Below are 6,342 nucleotides of genomic sequence, written 5' to 3'. Positions count from 1 at the left end.
ATATACACAATGGGAGTGGCCAATATTCTTCTGGAGTCCATAAAAATGAACAGAAAAGCTGCTGGACCAACTAGTTTCTTATAGCTCTTATGGACTCTGGAGATTGCTACACAAGTTCTCTGCTCCAGCTATCTGCTACAGCCATCAAAGGCGGCCCCATTCTTTTTAGATGACAAGTTATTTTACAATAAAGAGAACTGGAAGTAGGCAGGAGTAACTGCTGAGCAGCATTAGACTCATTGGCTATATAGTGGCTGCGGCGGGGGGCAGAGACAAGAACTTCCAACAGATGTCAGCCCACGGGTGGATTCAACCCTCCACTGTCCACCCTCAACAGATATTAGATTTGGGTGGACTTGGCCTCGAAGAATTAACCAACTAGACAGCAAGACACAGCTGTAAATTCTGATTGGCAGTACTTACTGAAGTATTCCACCCTAGGAACAATTCATGAAATCAGAATGCGGTTGTTTCATGATTTTTTTAAAATAAAAAAATATATTAACTGTCCAAAATGTGTTATTTGGGACACAACCCACATGGTTTCAAGTCTTGCCAACATATGAGGACATCCCTTGCAAATAGGATATAGGAGTGAATGGAACTTCAGCATAAACCAAGTAACATAACACAGGAACCGGCAGTGTTTTTTTCGCAATCCTGTAAAGCACAAAGATTTCTCAAATAAATATCGAAGGCCAAGTCAAGGGGTTCCTAACTGCTAAGAGGCAGGGCTTCTGTATATCCATTTTTGTTATAAAGTATATAAGCAATAGTGTTTAGAAACTAAAGGAAATACTAACTTTCTAATGCCACGACCATAAACAAACTACCTCCTTTTCACAAGCTGTAGAAGAGTGTATGAATACCTTTCATGGGTGAGCATGTACTAGTTTCAAGGCATCCGCAGAGCAGATTTTTAAAATAGAAGAATATATAGTGGGAACAATATTTTCCTGTATGCAGTTTATTTTCAGTTTGGTAGTCTGCAAAAAACGCCCCAAAAAACTACCAACTGCAATTTTGGCGACTTAATTTTCCTAAAAGGAGCAAGAGGGTGCACAACAAATTAAAAAAAAAGGCTTCCATTTTGGTAGCAGTATGAATACCCTACAACACAAATGTGAAAGTGGTACATCATGCTGCTTCTGCGCTTGGACAGTGGTCTGTAAAATCATCAGAAGCAAGCAAAATCTATTCCCTCACCTCAAAGTGCAAACATCACGAAAAATCTCACCAATCTCTTAAAAGGCCATTCTACCCTTCCTTTACAGAGTCTGCCTTTCTCACCGATGTGCCACTGACAGTTTCCATGCAATGCCAACTTTCTAAAAGTCAATATTTGCATAGGTCTAGGCATGCTGCTCCAATGTCTCAGTCACTGCATTGTTGGAAATGGGGGAAAGTTCAGATATTTTGGGCAAGCATGTGCAAGCTGAAACTGCAAGACATACAGGGTTATTCAGAAAAGGGTGAAGAGTTTGGAGAAGGCCAGAGAAGTGAACAATCTAGGACAACATAGCTGAACTGGAAGAATGCTCCAATTCCAGTTCAGCTATGTTGTCTTAGATGGTTCACTTTTCCGCCCTTCTCAAAACTCTTTACCCTTCTGTGAACAACCCAGATAGTACCCAAGTATGTCGGCTGGAGTTGATTTTGCTTTGGTCGCCAATGTAGAAGCTTTAGGGCTAGTTGTGTGGAATTGTCTACATGCTTTTGAAGAGCACGTCAATCCATAAAGTATTATTACAACACAACTAATATACTATACATTAAGAACATTTGTTTTTGGCATGATTCACCCCAAACGAATGTTCTGATATTCGCAGGGCCCTGTAAATGGTTTATAAATAGACCTCTTGGTATTTTGCAGTGACTGCACAGGAGGATCACTGTAAGGCTGGGTTCACACTAGGGCGATCCGTGACTGCGCCGCAATCATGCATGAAACCGCGCGGTCACGGAATCGCACACCACTGCTGATCACGCTGGTGGTGCCATTATTTTCTAGTGGCACCCCAGTCACACCAGGCAGAATACCGCCTGTGCAATTGCGGTTCAAAAAAAAAAAAAACACAGTGCGTGTCGCAAAAAGGTGTAACTTTTTTCAGCGATTGCCGCGCAGATATAACCCAATTGAAATCAATGGGGTCGCGCAGCAATCGTGCGGTCCCGGGACGTGCATCCCGGAATCACCGATATCTGAACCTAGCCTAAAGGGCAAGGCTAACTAGGTTCGGGGGGTGGACTTTGAAGAGGTGACTGAGTTGCTGCACTTTAAGCTCTCCAACATTTTTAGCTTCTAAAAGAGCCTTTGATTTTTTGTTTCCCCATTAAACCCTTCCATCAAATTTAAACAACACGGTGCAGACTGCAATCAGGCATTAAATCTAACTGATCCAGTCCCATAAAAAATTATGCTCTATTGGTTGTGCTGCGATAAAGGTGTATGCTAAAACCCTCGGAGACAAGTGCATAGAAAACCCAACAGCAACTGTGTGCAAAAACAATAAAAACAATTACAACACAAAGTTTACAAAGCAGTCTGCACAGACGGGAGATCGGACACAAAACAGTAAAGTTACACAACAACTGCTACAGCTTAAAAAAAATAGAAGACAGCACTTCTGCCACTCTGTCATTAGCTACTAGAGGACAAAGTCATTCTATTTACGTTGTGTTCTCTTTAGAAAAAAAAAAAAGAATATATGCTTCTCTCAGTCATTATTTTATATTTATATATATATATATATTTGCATCTATGCTACCAGACTAGTAACCATAATAAAATAGGGGAGTACTTCTATTAAAATAAAAAAAATAAAAAAAATATCACTTGAACCTGTAGTGATTATAGCCTAGTAATGGATTTAGAATAAAAAAAGGCCAAAATTTTTGGGGGACTCTACAGGATCACATGGAACAAAGGGGAAAGGGGGGTCAAAATAAACAGTTTAAAAGCCACCATTGAAAATGAAAGTGGAATTACGACCTCCTATCCCTTACGGCCAAGGAAGGTGCCATCTTAGCCTCTATTTGGATTGCAGTTGCTATGGTTCTGCACATGTGATCAGCTAGGACATCAGCCATTTGAGGGCTTGAAAGATCGGTTGAGAGCTGAAATATGCCCATTGGTAACCTTGACAGTTGGGATTAAAAGTAACTGTTTTTGGAGACTTTAAATTGGTGGTTAAAGTTCTTCTCCAAGAGCAGGTTCACACCATTTTCCGGGCCAGATCTGGTCTGGATAATGGTGTGAACCTGCTCGCAGTTCCAGTGCATTCCAAACCAGACAAAATGAGACCTGCAGTATTTTTCTGGTCTGGAACAGACTGCGCTGGTGTGAACATAGGCCAGAAATAGCATAGGGATACATTAGGCTGCACTTGGGACCAGAAACAATCTGGTCTGGAGATGATCTGAATGTAGTGTGACCGTGCCCTAAGGCTCCATTCACACCAAAGCGTATTGTCACACGTCAATCAGCGCGGCAAAACACTCGACACCAGGAATCCCATTCAGTTCTATTGGCTCTGTTCATAAGTTGGGCGTTTGGTCACAAGCAGAAATAAGCCTGTTGCACAAAATACTATATGAGCTACTTTGGGGTAAATGCAGCATGTTTTCTCCCCATTGGCTCAATAGAAAACGCTTAAAAAATGCACGTTGCGATTATTTTTGTGCAGATCCAGCAGATTTTGCCCATGCCATAATCAGACATATAATGGCGGAATAGGTGTTGCTTAGGTGTGAATTCACCCCAACAGTTTCCCAAAAACCGCAACATTTCAAGTCATATTTCTGGTGGTAACTGTCACAGTTGTCAATGTGCAGATGTCAGAAATTTCCGCCTTCTAATGGCTGGTGTTATAGCTGGTCACATGTGCAGCACCATGTCAACTGCAGATTGAAATAGAGGCATAGGTGGCGCCATCTTCAGATGTAAAGGACTGGAGGGTTTAGTACCTATTTAAACCCAATCATTTCCATTGGTTCTGGATCAGCTTCGTGCAAAGTTTTTGGGGCCCACAGTCATGGCTGTCTTCAACTGTACGAGAGTTATGCTTATGCATATAAGGAAGTCTGTCATTTCTCGGATCTTGTTCTTGTACTTGTTCTGTGTTATTGACTCTCAGTACTGAAAGCACTAAAACTAGAAGTCAGCTTAACAGCCAAGCAACTAATATTTTTAAAAGGAGATGCAACGGGAATTCCTGTATTTCGCTCATGACAGGTCTCAATTAAGCTTCCGAACTTGGCGATTCTGGGTAACAGCATGTGAAAGCACCCATGGTGAGACTTACAAATTCTGGGACTTACAAAGTGCTGCCAAACAGCAGAGACAGGTTGGTGACCTGACTTTTCTATATTGTAGTTAATATAATAACATTTGGTCACTTCCCTCAACTTGTGATTGGGCAGGGAAGCAGGGGAAGTGGCGTAACCCTGTGCTAACTCCCCCTGTCAGTATGTTGCTGGTCATCCCACGTGCATGCTGCACAGATTGACATGGCCCCCTAGCACTCCCTCTGCCAGTCTGATTGCTGCTGCAAAGGGGATTACAGCAGGCTGATCCCATTCAGGTACATTCACTGTATTTAAAACAAGATTTGATTATATTTAATTACATAGATGCGTTGATTAGGGTTTTTCTTAATCTCTGCCCAGAGATCCGCTTTAAGAGACTGTCCCCTTTGTGATGTTCACATCTATATGGATAATTCACAGCAACATGCCACCAAGATTAATTCATGGGCTCCATAAAAACTGAGGGCGATCGGTTTAATTCATTCATTTTGCAATCAAAAGCTGGTTGACTGAGCTGTTAATGCATTTTATTTCTGTCTAAACCCCACTATGCTATATTGCATTTATCAGCAGCACCAAAAAAGATGATGGGGTACAGGCCCCAACCGCAAAAAGGCAGGGAGCCAAGAGGTCACTTTTCCCCAATCTTTGACTTAGCGCCTTCCTTATTAAATTTTTTTTTAGTGCTCGGCTAGGAAACTGATTAATATCATGAGTTTACAGTGTCCCCACCATATCAGGTCATCCATATGGCCAGCAGGAACTTTGTTCCACCAGACTAGCTGGCATCTGAAGCATACATGCTGGGCCCAGAAGCGCTAAGAACAGAAGAACCTGTGTCCAACTCCATAAGTGCAGACCCTTCATTTACTTTATAATCCCACCACTGCATCCCTGCAATGAAAGGGTTACAAGAACAAGCTCTGGCCAACTCAAATTCCACTCCTGTCCCAATGCAGAGATTTTATTGTTTCTTTTGAATAAAGTAGCGGCCCCTCTTAAAAACTTGCACTAATGCAGCCATCCTTCAACAAAAATCATGTATGCTACTCTACAGTGATTTTCTACCTTTAAAAAGTATATATAAATCTAGATATAATATTAGAGAAAAAAGGCCAGGGCCTTTGATAACTTAAAAAAAAAAAAATATATATATATATATATATAAGGTGACATTTTGGATCAAGTGCTCCTTTCCTTAAATTTAAGGAGAACAGGTAATTGGGAGGGAGGGTAAAATGGGACAAGTAAAAAGTGCCTCGCGTGTAAGGGTGCTTTATATTAAGGCATTTTTTTTTAATTGCTGTATTACAGGAATCAGAAAGGGTTAACACTGCAGATGTTGCTGAGTGAAAATTACCATTGTACCCAATTATTTCTTGCAATGACTACTAGAATAGGAAACTTGGTTGCAACTTGTAACTGGGGTTTCTGTTCAACAAAATGTTTTCTGAAGGCTGTTGGTGTTCTCCATGGGTTCTGCTTAGTCCGGGGTGGAAAATTGAATATGGAACTCAGCAGCCAGTCTCTGCAATCCAGGAGTAAGCAGGATTTTGTTTTTTTTAGGAGCTAGCTCCAGTGACAACAACTAAAGAAAAAGGTCAAAAGTTAGGTGCCAGCTGTCAACTCTATGGTGCATTGGCTACCTGGCTCCTGGGATTTGTCCAAGCCTGGCTTAGTCCAAAAGCCGTGTAGCATGGCCCACTTTCAAATAATAAAATTGGTAGCTTAGGCAGAAAACGCTTCAACCAAAACAAACTGTTAATGATATTGTGCAATGGGCACTAACCAATTAGCACTATTCTGATTGGCTGCCGACTTCTCTGCATTCTATTGATCTGATATCAAGCTTTGTGCGACCACACAACTGTATAAAAGCTGCACTTAAAACCAAGACAGTCTTGCGCCAATCTCCTGTGGCCTGCCGGTTCTAGATATCAGCCCTACCGGCAGATATTCTGATGCAGTGTGTAGCACAACGAATGCTTACTAGAGAAGTACATACAGTATATGCATATATAAATGCACAATTGT

Source organism: Nanorana parkeri, unplaced genomic scaffold, assembly GCF_000935625.1.
Source record: "Nanorana parkeri isolate BGI_ZX_2015 unplaced genomic scaffold, ASM93562v1 scaffold1568, whole genome shotgun sequence".
In the NCBI taxonomy this organism is placed as follows: domain Eukaryota; kingdom Metazoa; phylum Chordata; class Amphibia; order Anura; family Dicroglossidae; genus Nanorana; species Nanorana parkeri.
This window is presented reverse-complemented; position numbering follows the sequence as displayed.